Source organism: Conger conger, chromosome 4 (genome assembly GCF_963514075.1).
Source record: "Conger conger chromosome 4, fConCon1.1, whole genome shotgun sequence".
Classification (NCBI taxonomy): Eukaryota; Metazoa; Chordata; class Actinopteri; order Anguilliformes; family Congridae; genus Conger; species Conger conger.
The window spans coordinates 3,079,920-3,102,191 of NC_083763.1; the positions used below are offsets into that span (position 1 = coordinate 3,079,920).

Here is a 22,272-nt window from a genome sequence, read left to right on the forward strand (position 1 = left end):
CGACCACTTTGTCACGTTTCCTTCATTTGTCCCGGCGGTGATTAATACGTTTTCGAAACTTCATACTGCCCAGTTTTTACGTCTACGCTGCATTAAATAATACAAGCCATTAAGAATCTGTCGTATGAACTTCTGGAGTGGAACTCGGCAATTTAGCCGCTGCCCCATTAGGTCAGTGGTTTGCTTCCTGCATTCTTTCGGCTCAGTTATCGAGGCATTTACTAAACGCCAGAGGAAAACGATAAGAAACAGACCCGGCGACTCGGGCTCTTCTGCGCCCTAATATATCTCCGCTTTAACTGCTTGTTTCCTCCATGTCCAAGTCGTGTTATAATTGTTGGTCAATCAAGACATTTCCCCTAAACTGACACGAAGACAATGCATAGATTAGAGGCGGGTTGCGGAGGAAATGCATTTCTCCAATTCAGTTTCCTTTTGGTGGCATATTTTTTGGAGATTAATTGGTGGCTAGCGCTAGCATTGACCTGATTCTCGATGATGATTTGCTGATATACGTTTTATATTGTATCTGTAGTTTGACAAGGAGAGAACTACAATACTTGTGCTTCTTTATGATTCAATATAATGTGATTAAACCCGGGTTGAAAGAAAGAAGCTTCAGCCCCACACTTCGTTTCAAGTTTCCTCTAACTGTGGGCTAATTTTGCATAACACTCCACATTCCTGTAACCGTGGGCTGCTTTAGCATCATAATCTCCACGCTTTATGCAAGACTTTTATATTGCACTTCAAGTTGTATTTTGTTACATTTATCTAGCAGATTAGATATGAGTGCAGTCTGTAAAACCTTGCCTCATTTGACCACTCACTGACCGACAAAGTCCTGATTAATTGGTCTATTAAACTTCTAGGAATATGTCTCTCGAACTCCTGAAAAGTTTGCTGGACTTTAGAGTTGTGTGAATGGGCGTATGTGCCTTCCTATGAAATTCTGCACTGAATTTACTTTACTCAGAGATTAACCACACCGACCCTGGTTCCAGAAACACGATGACAAAGTCTGTAAGATTTTGCAGCAGTTGAGCACTATTGCAACCACGTACGAACATTGTTCGAGAGCTGATCCCGGATCAGCACTCGAGGCCGCATTCTATGGTGCGGGGATTCCAAGCCTCCACACGCGGTCCCCCGCTCTGATGTCATTTGAAGTCTTCACATTGCGTTGCTGGGCAGCGCCGCCCTCTGGGGCCAAGGCCAGGGGTCAAGTTTATTCTCTCTCTTTCTCAGACACACTGACTGCTCCCTCTAAATAGGAGGAATTCTGTTTGCACAACCGACTGGGAGCGAGGATTAGAACGTCTGAGGCCGGCGGTCGCAATGTTTTTCTTTGCATTTGGGGATTGGGGCGCACGTCACGACCTTTTCGGGGTCCTCGTGGAATCTTCGGGAAGGAATGTCCATCGTTGTAATTTTGTCACCATACAATCCTAACTGTAGCCATGTCACACATCTGTCATGCCACCGTCAAAATGTCTCGTGGACGCGTGGATGTATTTGCATTGTGCTAAATTTATATTCGCAATACATTTCTTTTTTCCTGGAATGATTTGCCTGCGACTGAAATTTTATTGAAGTGGGAAAAATGGTGGCCAAATCTAAATTAACCTTCCTTTTTATCTACAGTATTATCTCCGAAATGGTTTTAGTTTAATTGTGTAACCCGTATAGCAGGATAAGACAAAGCAGACGGAAGGATATCATTTTTAGTTTTACTAACAAAATATCCGAATGAATTTTTCTCCCACAAAGAAACCACAGGTGTTACACCATCACATACAAAATGGTTCTCGTTCTCTTTATTGGAATAGGATGCTATTTTCTTCCACACATGACGGTGCCATGCTTGAAGTAGCCATAAAAATGGATTGAGCCATTTACCCTGTGTTTGCACACAAATATTCACTCGCCAATTCAGTCTGTCTTTACTGTCCTACTACACGGACTGCTGTCACAATCTGTCTTTACAGTTCTTCTATAATATTTTTTGTCACTTAAGGATACGCACTGTTCCGTTTCCATTTCAGCTTGATTCATATTCGCAAATTCTGAACTTTTACATACAATAATATTAATAAGGGATTCACAAAACCTATTGATGTATTCATTGTATTCATTGTCCTTTGCACCATGTCCCGGTGTTGAGAATGTCATGCAATTCCAGAAAGTTATTTGGGGCACGGACTCAAATGCCAACTGGTGAAGGGCAATCTATGGGAGGAATATTGCCATACGTATGTTTTATTTAGACCTATTTTCTTTTTTTTTTTTACTCATGCATGATTGCTGTTAACAGTAGACCCTCGTCCAGCCCTGATGACAGCTTAATTTAGCGATGTTGAAGACTCTTATGTACCGAGAATTGGCATGTAACAACGATTTGTAAACTCGCACTTTGCACACTGCACAAGCGCGTCGGGGGCTCATACATTTGTGTAGGTTGAAGTGACCTCACATCCTCTTCATCACTTCCTCCGGCTGGCTCGTAGCTAAGTGAGCCAGTTCCAGGCAGTCTTGCGCATAGTGGTAGGCGAGCCGATTAGCGCCACAAGCTGTCACATTGTGAATGCGTGCGCTGAGCGCATTTCTCATTCAGACTACAGTTTGATAGCTACTTGAATTACGTCCCCCCCCCCCCCCGCCTTTAACAACGATTTCGGGCGCATTATGACTCGCAGGTGATAATCAAAGAGTCCAGGTGGTTCTGGGTAAGTGTTTATTTCTTATTTAAATTATCTTTATCGTAACCGCGTGTGTATGCTGGTGGCGGCTAAGGTTAGCGATCAACTCGCAAGACCAATGTGCCTCGCGGAATGGGGATACCCAAGTATTTTACAAGCTAGGTTAATCTTATTCTGATATATCTGGATATAAATACAATAACTGGCTAGTCGCGGTAGCTACTGTACTTTAATATATGTACTTAGTGTGAATTGACCCGATGTTATATTCGTAAATGGCCGGTTTATAGTTTGTTGAAATAGACATTGCCCAAACGTGCCAGCCCTGTCTTTTTGTGAATTCCGTGACAGACATATCGGTGTGCTAAGAGGTTGTTCTTTGCACGTTTTATGTGGCTTGTTCAATTTGAGATGCTTGTATTGAATCCCTAGCTAACGTTATTAAATCTAATATTTCAGCCGTAAATATGGTTTCCAGGTTATTTGGATGTTGATTAAGCTCTAGCTAGTTAGCTAACTTAGCTACATGACAGCGGTTTATGGTAGTCTTGCTGCCTTGTTTGATGGTTGCTAGCTGCTCAATCTGAAATTAAGCATGGCGGGTAGTATTCCCTCTAGGCTAGCCAGCCTTAGTTGCCACATAATTTCGCCTTTTGTCAAAATATATATATATTTCTTGAATACCACCACTAGTGTTGCCAACGTAAACACTATCGTGTTGTCAGGCTAGCAGCATTATTTAGCCTAGTTGGCTTGCTACGTTACAAAGGACTGTTTTATGTAGTGTGAACTGCTTGTCTGGCTAGCTGATCCAGCGCTAGTTGGCTAACTTTACCGGCTACCATTTCGAAGCTTTCTGTCGAGCGAATAGAATTCGCGAATAATATTTTTTATTGGCTAGCTAGCTTGTAGCTTACTTATGACCGCGATTCATTTGTGAACCATTCCAGTCAATCCCAAAACTTTTCATAGTCACATCATATGGCAGCTTAAATTAGCTTTGTGATGCCTGGCTAAATGAAGTGGCTGGATGTGCAACGTTAATGTCAAATTGACTGATGTTTACCTCACTTAGCTAACATTAATGGTGTGTAAACATCGGTTTCACTTAATTAGCTAAATTGACAGTCAGTCAGTTTGCCTGGCTATGATGCTATTGCTAAATGGCTGCTTTTCTTCATTTAAGTTGCATTGGCGGAACTAATCCAGGGGTGTAAAATTTTATCCCAAGGGACGGTGTCGCCTTCCTTTTTTTTTTTTTTTTTTTTTTTTTGCCTGTAACTTAACGTAAGGTTAAAGCACTTTCAACTGGCCTGGCACGAATAGTGCTATTTAAATACATTTTGATTTGATTGATTGATTGAATTGAAGACCATGTCCAATTAGTTGTTAGCTAGCACTAACTACCTAGCTAACATACCCGACTGTCATCAGAAATGCAATGGCATGCATGTTAATGTAGCTAACAGCTAGCTAATGAGAATATCTTATTTGGCGTTCAGTGATTCTGTTCGGCTAATGTTGTAACCGTTACTTATTATCCAAATGTAAGTTAAAGAACCAGTGACACAACGCTTCTAGACGAATTTTGAATTTGAATTCCATTTGAATTCGCTTTAAACTACACACAGTGAGTTATTCTTAATCTTTGAACCACTCCCCAATTGCCCTGTCTTAATACGTATTTTTTAAAATTCACAAAGTTTATATGAACGAAGGAACGTGTCGTGGCCCCGACCAATTAGGTGAGGTTATCGTCCCCTGTTAAATGGTGACGGCATCATGCGTCATCACCTGCCTCAGGGAAAACTGAATCATCCTGACTCTCTGTTTTGGACCGACGTGTTCTCTCCTGGCCCCTACCGAATTTTGCGATTTCCAGGACATTCTACACGTTAGAATAACTAAGACCCAGAATCATTAGAGCACTGATACTTTTTGATATTTCAGTGCTGATACTTCACATGGCTGAAAACGGTAGCAATGCAAATATTTTGGTGCTGTGTAGCCAACATACTCCATTTTATCAACGTTTCTTGAATTAACACCTAGGTTTAACCACAGTCATCAGTGTTTACTACGTTTAGGCCACTAGTTGAGCCGAATTAACAGAATTAGAGATACAGTGGCAGCCTGTAGCCTAGTGGCTAAGGTACGCGACTGGGACCGGGAAGGTTGGTGGTTCAAGTTCCGTTGTAGCCATGACAACATCCGCAGAGCTGTCGGGGCCCTTGGGCAAGCCCCGTGCTTCGTCTAATCAAATCTAAGTGTGAATAAAAGTGTCTGCTAAATAATAAGTTATTTATTTACTCAGAGTGGTGGGACAGTTGACGAGGCCCGGCAGCCTTTGTCCTGTGGAATTTTCCCCAAACTCGATGACTCATGCGTTGGTCGTAGAGCTGCATGGGTGTTTCTACTTTAGATATGATCAGTGATTGAGTGATGAAAGCTTTGCATGCTATAAAGGAAGTAGGGCCCGGCTGAAGTTCACGAAGGGTTCACTTGGCCGCTTGGCAATTGGCTGCGTTTCATGCTGCCCCTTCATCTTCAGAGTAATGTGCGCCCGTTTATGAAACTAATTTCGTCGACTAGATCACGCCATTTCCGAATGTTGTCTGAAAGCCTTGCAGTTTAGGTTTCTGAACAGCCACTTGAAAAATCCATTTTGTTGGATCTCAATATGATGTAATGGGATTCATTTGGTAGCTTTTTAGTCCTGTAGGTTTTCACTCCATACCTAACAAAGCACATTCAACAGCTAGGGCAGGGCTGCCCAACCCTGTTCCTGGAGATCTACCATCTTGTAGGTTTTCAGTCCAACCCTAACACAGTACCCTCATTCAACTGCTAGAGCAGGGCTGCCCAACCCTGTTCCTGGAGATCTACCATCTTGTAGGTTTTCACTCCAACCCTAACACAGCACATGCACGCAAAGCATACATGAAAATGTGTCGCGCTACAGCAAGCAACAGACTATCATCTGGGCGAGTCGTGTAGCTGGATTCATACAAAGTCTTCCCTGTAGACCTTTCTGATTTTCCTGAATGGAAAAGATGCTGAAATTCATCCGTGTTCAATCTTTCAGAGCAGTCCCCCTCAAACCCCAAACGAGGAGCGTGCCTGACAGTGATCGACTGGAGAAGCACCTTTGACCTTTGACCTTGGAGATCAGCGGCGGTCCTGGCACGTCTCGACGGTCGAGAGAAAGGGAAAGAGACGCTCTTCCCATCTCAGTGTGTCGTCCCCCAGCAGAGATCCCGGTCGGAAACCTCATTAGTGAGACACCTTATTGACCTCAAACGCTCAACGCTTCGAAGAAGGAATTGTAGCCCAGGGGTGCACGACTCCGGCCCTGGAGGGCTGGTCCGCGAGCTGGTTTTTGTTCCAACCGATTGCCTTAATCTATTTTTCTGACACCTCTATAAATGATACTGGTTCACTCCTGTACTTGAGCGCAGAACAATCTTTTGGACACACTTGCAGTCTGCCGCTGTATCTGGTCCATATACAACTGTGTCCGATCTAGTCATTATTTAGCTAATTAAATAATTAAGAGCAGAAGTTGGCACAAAATCCTGTTGTGGACGGCCCTTGGTGTGCACCCCTGCTCTAAGCAGTGACTGTACAGCTTGTGAGGTCCGAAACATTTTCCAGTAGCTCTGTGAACCCTGCACACAAGAAACAAGGCTTTCACATTTCCGCCATTTGCCGGCCTTTCAGTTTTAATTTTTCTTCAGCCTGTCTTGTATTCATTTTCCTTTTGCTTGGTCATCGCAACATCTCCGCTTGTCCATTGAACGTGCGTGAAAATGCCAATAATGTAAAAAAATCCCTTGGTTGGCACAATGCTCGAAAACCGAAAGCAAAAAATACAATTACTGCGAAAAAAGTCCACGTTTCCTCAATCTCGAACGTAAGATGGCTTGTGGAGAGGCCCCTCAGGCTTGCAGCCACACTGCGTTTCCCAGAAGCACAGTGTTGTTCATCAGGCGCTGCGGCTTTAGCGCTGACCAACCTGTCGCGCTGGGCGCTGTGAGGAGAAGAGTCTCAGGTTGCGGTCGGGCATCGTGGTGAGCCTGCTTTATGTGGTGCAGTACCAGACTGCTTGACTGTCCCACCAGTGTAAGCTGGTCAGGAAGCTTTTAAAGTTTGGCTGAGGGGGAAGTATTGTGTCAGCATTAGGCGTCTACCTCTTTCCTCTTTTTTGTGTAGTGCCTTTTTAGTACCTAATTCGTGATTGGGCAGCGCAACACACGATGTCACAACCGGCAGTCTGTGCTTGAGTGTGGAGAGGGACGACTCTAATCAAGCATGCGATTCAGCGTTATTTATTTATTTTAAAATCTGAAAACACTTTTGACTGTTGACTGACCCCGTTTACTCGTGGTTGTTCAGTGTAGCTTGTATCTAGATGGTGTCCGGATATGATTTAACCGCATTGCGTTTACCCTCGGTCTTTTGCGCGTGAAATGCGAAACCCGGGCAACCCACTTCCCTCTGCCTCTCGCTATTTCAGTTTGCGTTGAAATGACGCTCGGCAGACGATGTGTAAAAGTTGACGGCTGTGTCGAGACTCCAGTTAGTTGGTTGCAGCCGTAGCAAAAAAAAAAGAGTTCGGTTTCTGTAATCGCTAGTGAGCCTTCGGTTTCTCTCGAACCTCCACCACACGTGATCTCTGTGCTTGTGAAGTTTCGAGTGTTCCGGTCCGGTGGAAGGCTCCGCATATGACGACAGTTTAGTCTGTTTGTATGTGGATAATCGCTATCAGGAAATTATTTCGGATATTCAAGTGTAAATGTTGTCTGCGTGACCTGCAGGACCTGTAAGATGACCATATGACCTGTAGGACTGACATGAACTGGGCAATGGGGAACTGAGACACCGTCCTGTTCTGCAAAGGAGCCGGTGCAGACATTTTACATTTTGTTGCTGCTGTGCGTTTAGGCCGTTCACGGGTGGCAGTGTCTAAAGTTAATGCTAAGTTAGAGCTCATTTGTGCCGTGGAAGGCTAGGCAAGGAGCGAAGGCACTCTTGGGTGGTAATTCGGTCGGACGCTGATTGTTGCTAATAGGTGATTAGCCTGCTCATGTCAGGTTCAGTTAGCATAGGGGTTCAGACCTCACCGTGCTGTAAGGGCAGGGTGGTAATCTCTTGCACTGAACATCTGCACTTAAATACCCATGAAACGCACATTCTGCTCAAACAAATTACTGTTCTTTTACTTTGCCTATTCAGCTTTCTAGGCGTCACAGAAATGCAAATTCAGGCAGGTGTTCCTCCTGAAGCAGGTCCTGTTGCACCTGTAGCTCATTCGCCCTTAAGGACACACTGGAACCAATGCAAATCTCTCCCTGTGCTGAAGTTCAAGTGTCAAATTTAGTTTTTAACTAAATGACGTGCTGATGGGTTATTTCCTTTCTCAACATTGTACGCAGATTTCGGGCCTGTTTCGCTTACACAGATTAAGCCTAGTCCTAGACTAAATTAAGATTTTCCATAAAAAAAAAAAAACCAAATTAGTCCAGGAGCAAGCTTAATCTGTGTCTTGGAACGCGGCCCTTAATATTTTTAGTCATTTTAGCTTAAGAATGTTTCAGAACACTTGAAACCTTGTCGGGTTACCTTTTGCCTTTTTCGCTTTGAAAACTCAGCTGGGGGGCTGATTTTGGGAGGCGGAGATGGGCGGGGGTCGTCGGGGGCGAGCTGGAGAGGCGTGTGGGGAGGGGGGAGGGGGGAGGGGGGAGGGGGGAGGGGGGTGCGGGGCGTATCTCCGCTAGGCGTCGGCATGGGAACGTTTCACACCCCCGCGTGAAGGCCGCGGCGGTGTTTGGACAGGGCGGGGCGGGAGATGTCCTGGCACGGTGGAGGTGTCTTCGGCCTCCAGGTCGCGTTTGTGTGCCGTTCGGGGGGGGTTTGGGGGGGGGTTGTCTTTCTTGTGTGCCGGCTTGCGGCTCACCTCAGACCGGGCCTGGATAAAACCCGCCTTCATCCTCCACCGTGATGAACTGCCTGCGATTAAAATAGAAACCGGTGTGAAATGTCGTACAGCGGCGCGAAAAAGCATGAAGAAAGAAACTCCGGGCGGTAAATAAAAAGGTGAGGTGACCTGGGCTAGCTGGGCCGTTTGCCTTGCGGTCAGAAAGTTTAAACTGAGCGGGTTTACCGGAGGAGCGAGTCCATGGCTTCACCACTCTGGAGTGTGACTCAGTTGGGGGGCGAAGGAGGCGTTTAAAATATGGGGACGACACGCCGACTGTGACTTGGTGTTTTTCGTGGCCGTTTTCAGCGCCGTGCCGAAGTCTTGCCGCACGACGAATCAAAAGCGGCGTTATGATGTAATATAGTTATAATGTAACCGCGGTGAAGCGAATGGCTTGTTAAAAAGTCCGCCCGTACGAGGTCGGCGGATAAACCGAGAGCGTCGCGGTGGCTTCTCTTGACCTTGCGCGGGACGCCGTGTCCCGATGAGGAGATATCGCGTGTGACTCCGCGGATCTTCGGGAGTGGAGCGGCCGGTGTTGACCCCCCGGCGTGCGTGCGGGAGGGGCGGTGCGTGCGGCCAGAGAGCGGGGCGTGGAGCTCGATTCCTCGCCGTGACGCCGCCGCTGAACGCTGGAGAAGGTACTTCACCCGCGGCGCTTCGGCCCGGACACAGCTGTGGGCGAGCGGAGGGTGTGAAGCCCTGATTTAGCCCTGATTTAGCCCTGATTTAGCCCTGATTTAGCCCTGATTTAGCCCTGATTTAGCCCTGTTTTAGCCGTGATTTAGCCCTGATTTAGCCCTGATTTAGCCCTGATTTAGCCGTGATTTAGCCGTGATTTAGCCGTGATCTACGTCAGTCGCTCGCGATGAGAGTGTGAGTGGAAACGAGGTAAAAGCGTTACCGTAATCGAAAGCCGGAAGATTGCTGGAAGAGATCTGTTTAAACATAGTTCAAGAAATAGTCACACAAGTATTTTCCTTCACGGTGCATATTTTTTTTTTTTAGCCGTTGGCCTGAATTGTATTTTTGGTGTCTGTGTGTTTGGTGCATTACTTATGTGATGATATCCAGAAGGAGTGCCTAACTGGGAGATGTTGGCACCCCTGTCCCAGTCGTGTCAGGATAAGGCACGAGTTTGAGTGTACAGTATTATTGAGTGTACAGTATTATTGAGTGTACAGCATTATTGAGTTTACAGCATTATTGAGTGCACAGGATTATTGAATTTACAGTATTATTGAGTGCACAGGATTATTGAGTTTACAGTATGATTGAGTTTACAGTATTATTGAGTGTACAGTATTATTGAGTGTACAGTATTATTGCAATTATGCCAGTGTTTTATGGAGTGCTTCTGAAGCGTTGCTAGGCTACGAGTTTGATATCTCCGATACAAGGGATGAGACGTACATAAACATTTGAGCTTTGAGTGACTTATGCTCTCCTTGGAATGTCTCTCGGCCAATCGCAGTGCGAGGTCAGGGCTGCCTGTTGCGTAACATGGATTTGTTTTGCATCGAGAATGATAATCTCACCCACCACTGCCCGTGTTGCCGTTAATGAGTGCCCCTGTTATGTTAAATTTTGCCTAATCTTTGGGAGATTAATAAGCACGGTTCCCAGCGTGGTGTTCTGTGGTTGTGCTAATCCGTGAGCATGTGGCCAGAGTTAAATCTGCCCCCTGTTTGATCTTCTCTTTGTCTTTTCACTGATTTAATAGGCTTCTCTCTCTCTCTTTCCCTCTCTCCCTCTTTCTTTCTCTCCCTCTCTCTCTTTCTCTCTTTCTCACTATCTTTCTCTCTTTCCCTCTCTCTAGTTGTCTCTCTTGCTGTCTCTCTCTTTTTCTTGAGCGCGGGTGAAAGTTTTGAAACATTAAAACAACCGATCAGCCCAGGTTCTGTAAGCTGTAAGGCGTGCTGGGTTCCTCAGTACCGGGCAGAGACCGACCGGAGAACTGTGGGCAATAGCCAGTTTCGTGGCGTTTCTATTTCATTTTGTCCTTCAGTTCAGTGCGCAGAAGGGAGGAGCTGGTCCTCCAGTCCTGGGTTTCTCACCGTCGTTTGTCTTTTTAATTTTGATTTATTGTGTTAATCTCTTATTTTTGCCCCGGAATCCGGAGGGGGAAGGGTGAAGGCTTTTTATCATTTATTTTGTGTTGGTGTGGGCCCTCTCTCGACGGCAAGAAACCCAGAAGTGTGTGTGTGTGTGTGTGTGTGTGTGTGTGTGTGTGTGTGTGAGTGTGTGTGTGTGTGAGTGTGAGAGTGTGTGAGAGTGTGTGTGAGTGTGTGTGAGTGTGTGTGTGTGTGTGTGTGTGTGTGTGTGTGTGAGTGTGTGAGTGTGTGTGTGTGTGAGTGTGTGAGTGTGTGAGTGTGTGAGTGTGTGAGTGTGTGAGTGTGTGAGTGTGTGAGAGTGTGTGAGAGTGTGTGAGAGTGTGTGAGAGTGTGTGAGAGTGTGTGAGAGTGTGTGTGAGTGTGTGTGAGTGTGTGTGAGTGTGTGTGAGTGTGTGTGAGTGTGTGTGTGTGTGAGTGTGTGAGTGTGTGAGAGTGTGTGAGAGTGTGTGAGAGTGTGTGAGTGTGTGTGAGTGTGTGTGAGTGTGTGTGAGTGAGTGTGTGTGAGTGTGTGTGAGTGTGTGTGAGTGTGTGTGAGTGTGTGAGTGTGTGTGAGTGTGTGAGTGTGTGTGTGTGTGAGTGTGTGAGAGTGTGTGAGTGTGTGTGAGTGTGTGTGTGAGAGTGTGTGTGAGTGTGTGTGTGAGAGTGTGTGAGAGTGTGTGTGTGTGAGAGTGTGAGAGTGTGTGAGTCCACGTGTCCGTCCGCGTGTCCCAGGGGAGTAACAGCATGTGACACGGGCACTAGTGGTTTGACTGCGAGGACAGATCCCATCATGTTGTTGTGATGTGTTTTGATGACCCGACAGTACTGTGATTTTGTGGCGTTTCAGCGTCAGTGTGCTTTGTCATGATAAAGGCTCTCCAAGGCTGCGCTGCTGTGTCTGTCATATTATCTCATCGGCTGGGCTGATGGGGAGCTGCTCAGGGTCAGGTCATATCTCCTGGCTGTCATATTGAGCCGTGTGCTGCTGGGAGATGTTTGAAATTCCTGACGGCCGTTCATGCGCACCTTGCAGCAGGTTCACCTGTGGAGAAACCAGTCCACGCAGGACCGCCGTGGTTTATGTTATAACCAGGTAATTAGCCTGCCACTGGGTATGACACGCAGCCAAACTGATGGTAATCTTATGTAACTTATTAACGCTGCCAAGTTAGCTCTTTAAATCAAGGTGTGAGGTCACAAGTATGTCATTAGAGTGCCATCAGCGACATTCTTATGCTGATGTCATAATACAAACATTCCGAGAACCTGTTCATCTGTTCTCACTTTTTAAGCGACTTGAGTTAAAAAAAAAAAAAAGGGAACCATTTGCTTGGGCTGTGTGTGTGTGCGTGTGTGTGTGCGCGTGCGTGTGTGTGTGTGTGTGTTACTGTCTATATGTCTGTATCCGTGTCTGTGCATGTCCGTGGGCGTGTGTGTCTGTGTGTATGTGTCTTTTGACGGGTTTTCTGTGACAAAGATGGATGCCGCTGTACTTGATCACACGACGTGCGATTGGACAGGCAAAGTGAACGCAGTAGTTTGTTGTCATGGGTACGTTTCTTTGCTCCACTTCATTATTTTTGGATTTGGCTGATGTTGATAAACATGTGGGGACAGAATGGATTAGGAAGCATCGTACAGTGTGTGGATTTGTAGGGCTCTTGAGCAAGGCCCTTAGCACTGCATTGCTACGGGGGGGGGGATTGTCTCCTGCTTAGTCTCAATCAACTGTAAGTCGCTTTGGATCAAAGCGTCTGGCAAATTACATGTAATGTGATAATGTAGGGCCAGATGTGGTTCATCAAGTAATTGAACCGATTGGCTGACATCCTGAAATATTTGAAATGCCATTTCATGCGTCTGCTTGACTGGAGCAAGTTCTCCCTGTTTCGGTTTATGGGATGGAAGGACGTCCCTCTTTTTTATCTCTTCACGTGTTTTTTCACAAAAGTAGATTTTAAATCTCCAGATCCGCTCAAGTAGGTATTTCTCCCCCATGCTTACTGCACATAACTAAAATGTGTGTTTTGTGTATGCACTGTATCCGTGGTCATTAGGTCCTCATACTTATAGCTGTGCCCAACCCCATCAAGTGTTGCGTCACTCTCTCTTTGCATTTACATTTTTACATTTACATTTTATTCATTTGGCAGACGCTTTTAATCCAAAGCGACTTACAAGTGCATAGGTTCTACCACGAGTCAAAGCATCACATCCAGAACTAGAAAAATACACCTGGACTGCTGTTCTAAACATATAGTCGTCATATAAGTGCAATATTTTTTTTTTTTTTTGGGGGGGGGGGGGGGTTAGACAGGGATAGGGGTATCAGAAGGGGGGGGCGGGGTAAATCAGGAGGGGGGGCTAAGGTAGAGTTTGAAGAGGTGTGTTTTGAGTCTGCGTCGAAATAGGGGGAGGGATTCTGCTGTCCTGACAGTGGTAGGCAAGTCATTCCACCACTGAGGAACCAGAACGGAAAACAGGCGTGAACGTGCAGCTCGACCGCCAGGTGCCCGTAGAGAGGGAATCGTAAGGCGACCAGAGCTGGCAGACCGGAGTGGTCTAGCTGGGGAGTAGGGAGTGATCAGGGATTGTATGTAATGTGGGGCAGTCCCCTTAGCAGCCTGAAATGCCAACACTAGGGCCTTGAATCGGATGCGTGCGGCAATAGGAAGCCAGTGGAGGCCAATGAGAAGCGGGGTGACATGAGCCGACCTGGGCTGACTGGTGATCAAGCGGGCTGCAGCATTCTGGACCAGCTGGAGGGGCTTGATGGCGCACGCTGGGAGACCGGCTAGGAGGGAGTTGCAGTAATCCAGGCGGGAAATGACGAGCGCCTGGACTAGGAGCTGGGTGGCTTTCTCCGTCAGGAGATGACGGATGCGGCGTATATTAAACAGAAAGAACCTGCAGGTTCTGGCAGTGGAGGATACTTGTGGAGCCAGGGAGAGGCAGTTATCAAGAGTCACCCCAAGATTCTTTGCCGTACGGGAGGAGGAAACTACAAAGTCCTCCACAGTCAGTGAGAGGTCGATTGACGGAGAGGACTTAGCAGGGATGTAGAGAAGCTCAGTTTTGGCAAGGTTGAGCTTCAGGTGATGGGAAGTCATCCATGCAGAGATATCAGCCAAGCAGGCAGAGATCTGTGTGGTGATTTGGGTGTCAGGGGGGAAGGAAATGAAGAGTTGGGTGTCATCAGCGTAGGAGTGATAAGAGAAGCCGTGGGAAGAGATAACAGAACCAAGAGACATGGTGTATAGCGAGAAGAGGAGAGGCCCAAGAACCGAGCCCTGCGGGACTCCAGTTCGTAGGGGTTGAGGGTCGGAGAGTGCGCCCCTCCAAGTCACCTGGTAGGAGCGACCAGAGAGGTAGGAGGAAAACCAAGCGAGTGCAGAACCTGTGACACCCATCCCAGACAGCGATGAGAGCAGAATCTCATGGTTGACTGTATCGAAGGCGGCCGACAGGTCGAGGAAGATGAGGACAGAGGAGAGGGATTTTGCTTTAGCAGAGTGGAGTGCCTCAGTGACCGCGAGCAGGGCGGTTTCAGTGGAGTGGCCACTCTTGAAGCCAGACTGGTTGGGGTCATGGAGATTGTTGTGGAGAAGATAAGTGGACAGTTGGGAGCAGACCGCCCGTTCCAGGGTTAGCGTGAGGTCACACGTGTGTGATTCTAATGTGACACTCTAATGCTGATGTCACAATCGCTATTGACGAATGAAATCAGTGGAGTTCTAGAACACTGACTTCACACTAACACACCCTTTTGAAGAGTACGCGTTTATGCAATGTTGGTTTTCCCCCCAACATTCCAAAAAAAAAACCTTACTCTTCGAAAGGGTTAAAGTGTGATATCCTTCCTTCCTCATGTCTGTGCCACTTTAAGGACCTGACAGATTCCCATCCCAATTCCCAGACTGCAAGAGAGATTTCAGTTTTGACCTGGCACCATTGCTGTGGTGCTTATCTTATCTAAACGTTGGTCTCTGAAGCGTGTTGCACACTGGGTTCGTCTAAGTGTCGACGTCTATAGAGGGTTGGTGTCTGTAGAGTGTTGGTGTCTGTAGGCTGTCAGTATGTCCGTACTGCGTCAGCGGTTTTTCCCCCTCTGTTTTGGTTTGAATTGACTGATGCTTTTTGACAGGCGGGATTTGGTTCAGTGCACCTGGTGCAGAGGTCTTGCCTTGCGCTAAATCCAGTCCTTCAGCCCGGTCTGGCTGACTGTGCATTCACAGAACTGGGGGGGGGGGGGTGGCAGGGGGGAGAGCAGAACAAAAGCGCTGGGTGGGGGGGGGTCATGGCCCCACCCGAACCCTGACGAGGCTGCTGCTCCGGGTGACAACGCTTGGGTCGCCCCCCCCCCCAAAAAAAAACCCAAAACATATCCTCTTTATTAAGGATGGCGGTTATGGGTTATGACGGGAAGCGATAGCATCGCTACAGCGGAGCGCTTTTCCTCCGACGGTTTCCCTGGATTATCGAGCGCGCCATTAGCTCATGCGTATTGTTCCTGGGCGAGGTGGGGGGACGCGGGCCAAAGCCGACGGCGATCACACGTAACGCATTAACGACGCCGCCAAACGAACCCTTCCAAATGAAGGCGTGAGGTCACAGGCATGTGATTTAGAATGCCGTCGGCAACGTTCTGATGCCGGTGTAGCCATCGCCGCTGGTGACTGAAACGGAGATGGAAACATGCCAGAGACCTGTTCTCCTTCTCCTGTGGATGCATGACTACACTTTTGTTCTGGTCTCCCTGACTTATTAGCTCATGCTTATTGTTCCTGGACAAGGTGGGGAAGCAGGACGTTTGTCCTGACCGGGTCCGTGTTGTTGGGTGAAATGCTCTTGGTCTCAGCAGGTTTAAGTGAGGTAATGGCACAATGATCATTCCAGTGTAATGAGTTTTGCACGGGCGGTGCGTCACAGGTTAGCCTGCCCTTGCCTTGCTCATTCCCGTACAGGCTGAACGTTGTTAAACTCACTGCCAGGTTAATGGATACATCTGAAGGCTCACGGTAAGTTCAAAGTCGACTGCAGCTGATGTAAAATCGATGAGAAATCCAAAAAGAGCTCAACCTTATCAGCTATTTGGCCGAACTCCTCTCTGAAAGCTCATCTATTAAAAATGCAGCCTTGTTCAATTATACCTATACCTATATTTTATTTATATATATATACCTATATATAAGTACTGCTGTAATTATATCTATAAAATATTTTGAATATTGTAATTTAGGCATATAATTATATATGGTAAATACTGTAATTATACCGACCGTATGTATCTGTGTGATTGCAGGGAAAGAGAAGGTTTTGCCTGTGAATTTCAGGCTCTGACATTGTGAACTCTGCTCTCTCTATCTGCTCTCTCTATCTGCTCTCTCTATCTGCTCTCTATCTGCTCTCTCTGTCTGCTCTCTCTATCTGCTCTCTCTATCTGCTCTCTCTCTCTGCTCTCTCTCTGCTCTCTCTCTGCTCTCTCTCTCTCTCCCTCTCTCTCCCTCTCTCTCTCTCTCTGCTCTCTCTCTGCTCTCTCTCTCTGCTCTCTCTCTCTGCTCTCACTCTCTGCTCTCTCTCTCTGCTCTCTCTCTGCTCTCTCTCTGCTCTCTCTCTGCTCTCTCTCTGCTCTCTCTCTCTCTCTCTGCTCTCTCTCTGCTCTCTCTCTCTCTGCTCTCTCTCTCTGCTCTCTCTCTGCTCTCTCTCTCTCTCTGCTCTCTCTCTGCTCTCTCTCTGCTCTCTCTCTGCTCTCTCTCTCTCTCTCTGCTCTCTCTCTGCTCTCTCTCTCTGCTCTCTCTCTCTGCTCTCACTCTCTGCTCTCTCTCTCTGCTCTCTCTCTCTGCTCTCTCTCTGCTCTCTCTCTGCTCTCTCTCTCTGCTCTCTCTCTGCTCTCTCTCTCTGCTCTCTCTCTCCCCCCCTCAGTGCAGACTGCAGCGGTTAGCTCAGACGTTACAGCGCTGCGTTGCGCGCTAGCTGTGGCCTGTGGCATGGTGAGGCCGTCCCCCCAGCGCAGACTGTAGCCGTTAGCCCGGGCATTGTGTGCTCACAGTGGCCTCTCTGATACGATAAGGAAGGAAACGCTAATCAAAGCTACACAATAGCGATTGAGCCGGGCTGCTGGGAGCTATTAATATCGGAGATGGTATCTGCCGCGGGCCTTCGGCGGGGTGCTCAGAGCCGCCCGCGTCGGTCCCCACCGCCCGGCGTTGAGGCTCTGCGTTAAACACCCTGTCTGATCCACACCTGGAGAATAGGTGCTGGTATTCCTACGGAGTTCCGGCTTTATGCTGAAGGGCGACCCAGTTATTATGAATACTACGCAAACATTTGATCACACAAAGAAAAAAAAAAAAAAGAAAGAATTCTACGCAAGTCTGATAACAGCTCTGCTTGCGGTTCGGGGGGCAGGGGCTGCGTTGGGGAGTAATTCTGGGTGAAAAGCCTTGTGGCGTACTGCTTCGAAGAGTCAGCACTTTTTATGGGTCCTTAACAGTAAGCCTGGCTTCACGCGTCAAACGGATCATAAGCGTATTAATAAGTGAGCTGCACAAATATTCATAAACCACCTCCGAACAGCAGTGCTGCAGGGCTTCCCCCTGTTCATACCCTAACCTCCAATGCCAAAAGATTCTTTATGAATATTGGTCCTGAGCACTAATATGGATCTGAGTCTCTAAGCGAGGAATACAGAACCCTGCTACTGGCAAAACTCACCGCAAGGATTCCTTATAGTTGCTGGGAATGACATCTTGAGTTTTCATTAATTATTAACACGTTGAGGTTTGAGATTACAGATATGTGATTAGAATGTTCTCAGATGAACATTCTAATGCTGATGTAACAATCACAACTGAACTGAAATCAATGGCAGTTCTAGAACATCGACTTACAATTTTCAGACAGCATTCCAAAACTCCTTCTCCTCAACGGGTTAAAGGATTACCGGTATTGGTGTGTAATCTGTCATAACCATGAAAATAAAACACCACCTTGCCAACTTGCGAACTGCGCCCAGTGTAGTTGAATTATCATTCTTCCTTGTACAAGGTCACTGGCCTCTCTTGCATTGTAAATGTATTCCCGACAATGGCTTTTGTGTCTAACACACACAAAGTAAAATAAAGATGTCCGTGCTTGTCATTATTGCGGTAACCGTGTTGTTGAGCAGCTCTTGCCTCAATTGAGTTGTTGCATAAATCTCAAGTGCTTTTTGTGCTATTGTCATTTGGGGGGCTAACGCGTTGATACGGTTGTCAAATTGAACCTCGGTCTTTAATCACGAGCGTTCTGTAAACTGAATTTGGTGTCGACACTGTAAAAGTCCCTAAGCGTCGACTGCTGTTGCTAGGCCACGGGCAGAAGTGACTTCCCCAATCAGCAGATGTGCTCTGTCTGACTTAGACATGCTGAGTGATTGCAGTGTAATATTTGATGTTTTTGACATCCTGAATAAGTCATCATGGGGGCCATGGACCTTTTTTTCCTTCTTTATCTTAAGTGCAGAATGTAAGTGGAGCCTCCCTTTGTGTCTGACCCAGCTGTCAGGTCTGGTAATTTTCCGGTGAACTCCCAGTAACTTTCCAGAAACTTTCCATGGAAAGTTACTGTGGATTTTGCCCAATTCCATGTGTATGTCAGCTGATGCTAGTGAGTAATGTTCTGAGGAATATATGCTTACATAAAAGGGTAATTGTTGATATTGTGGTTTGCTTTGATTAAGACAACCCGTGTAATTTGGATTCAGTTGAATTACAACCCGGCCCTTGACACCAAACTCAAGTTAGTCCAGGACTACCGTTGGTATATGCAAATCTTGCCCTGGTTGCTTTCTGCCGAAAAGAGACTGTGTTCTCAGTGACTTACCTGGTTAAATGATTACCTGAGTGGTCGGTAACCTAGTGGCTAAGGTGCTTCATTGGGACCTGGAAGGTTGGTGGTTCAAGCCTCGGTGTAGCTACAATAAGATCCACAGAGCAGCTGGGCCCGAAACCCCACATTGCTCCGGGGGGGGGGGTTGTCCCCTGCGTAGTCTAATCAACAGTAATTCCCTTTGGATATAAGTGTCAGATAAATACCTGATCGTTATGAGGGTGTTGTTATGGTTGATGGATGATGTGATGTGTCTGACAGACTGCCCCCTCTGTTGCAGGAGCCCAGGTTGGTGTCGTAAGAGACGGGACTGTTGCTCGAGAGGGCGGGGGGCTGTCTGAAGGTAAGGAGAGGTCTCTTAGCAACCCAACCCCCCTCAGCCTACACCCTACCCTGTGTGTCTGTCTGAAGGTTGGGTAATAATTACAGTATCCAATTTCATCACTGACTTTCTCCCTCCCTCTCTCTCTCTCTTCCTCTCACATACACACACACACTCTCTCCCTCTCACACTCTCTCTCTCCCTCTCACACTCTCTCCCTCTCACACACTCTCTCTCTCCCTCTCACACACACTCTCTCTCTCTCCCTCTCACACACACTATCTCTCCCTCTCTCACACACTATCTCTCTCCCTCTCACACACACTATCTCTCTCCCTCTCACACACACTCTCTCTCTCCCTCTCACACACTCTCTCCCTCTCACACACTCTCTCTCTCTCTCCCTCTCACACACACTCTCTGGTTTTGTTTAAGGCTGTTAAGCTTGAGGGAGGTGGGTGGGATTGGCTCAGGGTTGAGTGTAAACCGGTTTTGGTGGAGCTGACCGGTGTTGACAGGTGACAGGTGACAGGTGAGTTGGTGACGACAGGATGTTGTCTCCGTGTGCCTGTGTGCCTGTGTGGGGTTTTCCCCAGACTCTCCGGTTTCCTCCCACCATACAGACACACGCAGGTTGGCCCACTGGCGAGTGCTCTGGTCAACCTGCCCTGTATAAATGAATATTGGCTGCTGGGCGGATGATTTTTCTAATGGGAAATCATGATGGGTCCTCTGTGCTTCATAATTACAGGGTTTAATGTGACAGTTTGCTGCTCGCTGGTCTTCAGTGTGTTGCTGATGTTTTGGGGGGAGAGTGCGGTGGCCAGCTTTTATCATCCTGCACGGTCAGCTTGTCCTTGTTCGGTTGGGTTTATTTATTGTTATTTCTGTCAGGTTTATACTTTTGATTGACAGGTCAGTGATATAGGACTGAGCACCAAAAAAAAAAAAAACATTGTTTTATTTTATTTTTATTTTTTAACAATAATTGTTTTCGTTTTTTTTTACTTTTGGATTCACCAATTTGTTTTGCGGTATATACGCACACACACACACACACATGCGCACACACTGCTAGTTGACAAGGCGTTGACCTCTCTTGACAAACATTTATAATGCTACCACAAAGGGATGTTTGTGAGCGTTTGCCTTATCGGAAAGATCTTCTTTGTGCTGTCTGAGGCCAAGGATGGCCTTCTATAGGGTCTCCATAGGCAGGCTTTGTAAAAGACTCTATACACACTCATGTGTATATACCCTCTCCTTGTATTGGGTAACCTTTGTGACCTGTTGGGTCATCTTTGCGTTCCTATTGGTTGTGCAGGAGGTGATGTCATAATCACCTCGTTTGAAGTGTGTGCATGGAGAGATGGTTACAGTTACAACACATTCACGGAGCAAATGCTCGTATCCATAGCGACTTAGTACAGGATTAACTGAACGAGTGATTTGTTGCTTCGCTGTGTTATTTTGTGCCTGTGCAGAATACCGCAAACGGAATTCTGTGTCACAAACTATTGCGAAACAGGATTTCCGCTTTTTTTTCTTTTCTGACGACGGCAAAAAAAATGTCTGGTATGTCCTTTTTCAATTCATAAATTGAATCGTAATTCATTTTGTGAAATAGGAACCAAATTGTGCGATTGGCTGCTGGAGCAGCTGTGCAGCAGCCTGTGACAGAGCTGCATGCTGCAGCCAATCACCCAGCTGCATGCAGGAGCCAATCACACGGCTGCGTTCAGCGGCCAATCATAAAGCGTTGTGCCAGAGCGAATCACATGGCTGCAACCAATCGGTGCTCTTCAAAGCAACCAATCACAGAGCTATGTTCAGGAGCCCGTCACACAGCTGTGCAACATCCACACACACACACACACACACACACAGCTGTGTCGGGAGCCAATCACAGAGCTGTTTGCAGGTGCAAGCCGGGACTTGTTCCCGTCCTTCCATAAGCCTGTTCTGAGCGCCAAACTGAGCGAAATCCAGCGAATGGAGATTACTGAAACAATAACAATTCAGCATTAAATGACCCACCGCTGTTTCCCAGACACGCGTCTGATGTGGAATTTCACGCTCTGCGTATTTCAGGAACTCCCGAAAAGAGCTGCCATCCTGCCTACCCACAACAGCCCCCCCCCCCCCCCCCCATAACCACACCCCTGTTTCGCTCCCCTTCCCCGACACACACGCTCTCTGATAGTCAAATATGGCCCTCGATTCCAAACTCATCCGGTCCGGTTTCTCTTTCCTCCGGCGTAATTACCTGCGTCTACTGCACGGCCCGACTGTCTTCGCAGCTGACTCCCAGGTACAGCGAGGGTGTACAACCAGCCCTGGAGGATTGTGGTTTGAGGAACAGGGCCCTAATGCCCCGCCTCTCCCAGTTATTCTGGCGGGAATGGCGGGCCCCTGGAGCTGATTGACAGACAGCTGCTCCTGCCTCCGTCTCGAGCCTGTGCACACCTGTCCGTGGGAGTCACCTGGCAGAGCTTCAGCACTGAAAAAACGTGCCGACCACATGCGTCATCGGAGGGGGAAAACCCGGGTTCAGAAAGTAAAAGTCTCTTCCAGGCACCTGAATTTGCTAATTAGCATTGTTCAGCCAGGAGGTGGAACCACTGAGTGAAATCAGCTGGCTGAACTCGTGGGTGGAAGAAGCACTTGGCGTGACTTTTACTTTCTGACCCCTGGACTTTCCACCGAGCCTCCCTGAAAATATGTCCCCACAGAATTCCTCTCAATCCCATTTAAAAACATTCGCTGCTCCTTTTGAACCTAAAATGGGTCTGAGCTCATTGTCTGGTCGCAGAAGTGTGTGCTAGTACATTGTCTGCAGCCTTATATACTCTGGCGAATGACATTACAGCTGTTTAGCTGATGCTTTTATCCAAAGCGACTTGGGGTTGATTTGACTAAACAGGGAGTCAATCCTCCCGGGAGCAATGCGGGGTTAAGCGTCCAACGGCTGCGACTGGTCTTATTGCGGCCACACTGGGGCTTGAACCACCAACCTTCCGGGTCGCAGTCACGCGGCGTAGCCAGACCACACCGCCGTGAGTCTTCCTCTGAGGGGAAGACTCAGGGAGAGGGGCGGGGCGTTTCAGTCCGAGCGGTTATCAGTCTCTGTGAGTGTGTGAAAGAGTGTGTGTGAGAGATAGAGAGGGGAGGGGAGACCGGGGCAGAGGGAGAACCTTCAGCTGCATTACCGTAATACCACGGGGTGCATTCTCGGTTGATGAAGGAACACAGGGAGTTTGCAGAATTTGAAGGTTCCCACTTGTGATGGGGCTTTCTGAAGAACCCTAA

The 22,272-nt window shown here is 47.4% G+C and overlaps 1 protein-coding gene across 5 annotated transcripts in view; it reads left to right on the forward strand.

Moving 5' to 3' along the window:
• Positions 1-2,553: 2,553 nt before the first annotated feature.
• The window catches only part of atp13a3 (ATPase 13A3), a 48,082-nt gene continuing 28,363 nt past the window's right edge, over positions 2,554-22,272 (forward strand). For 3 of the 5 annotated variants that reach the window (XM_061239251.1, XM_061239254.1, XM_061239256.1), the window contains exons 1-2: positions 2,554-2,726; positions 18,922-18,984. The gene's annotated coding sequence lies outside the window, so the exon portion shown is untranslated. Of the gene's footprint in view, positions 2,727-5,955; positions 5,976-15,751; positions 15,791-18,921; positions 18,985-22,272 lie in introns of those variants that run through there. The other 2 variants (XM_061239252.1, XM_061239253.1) reach the window with 2 other exon arrangements.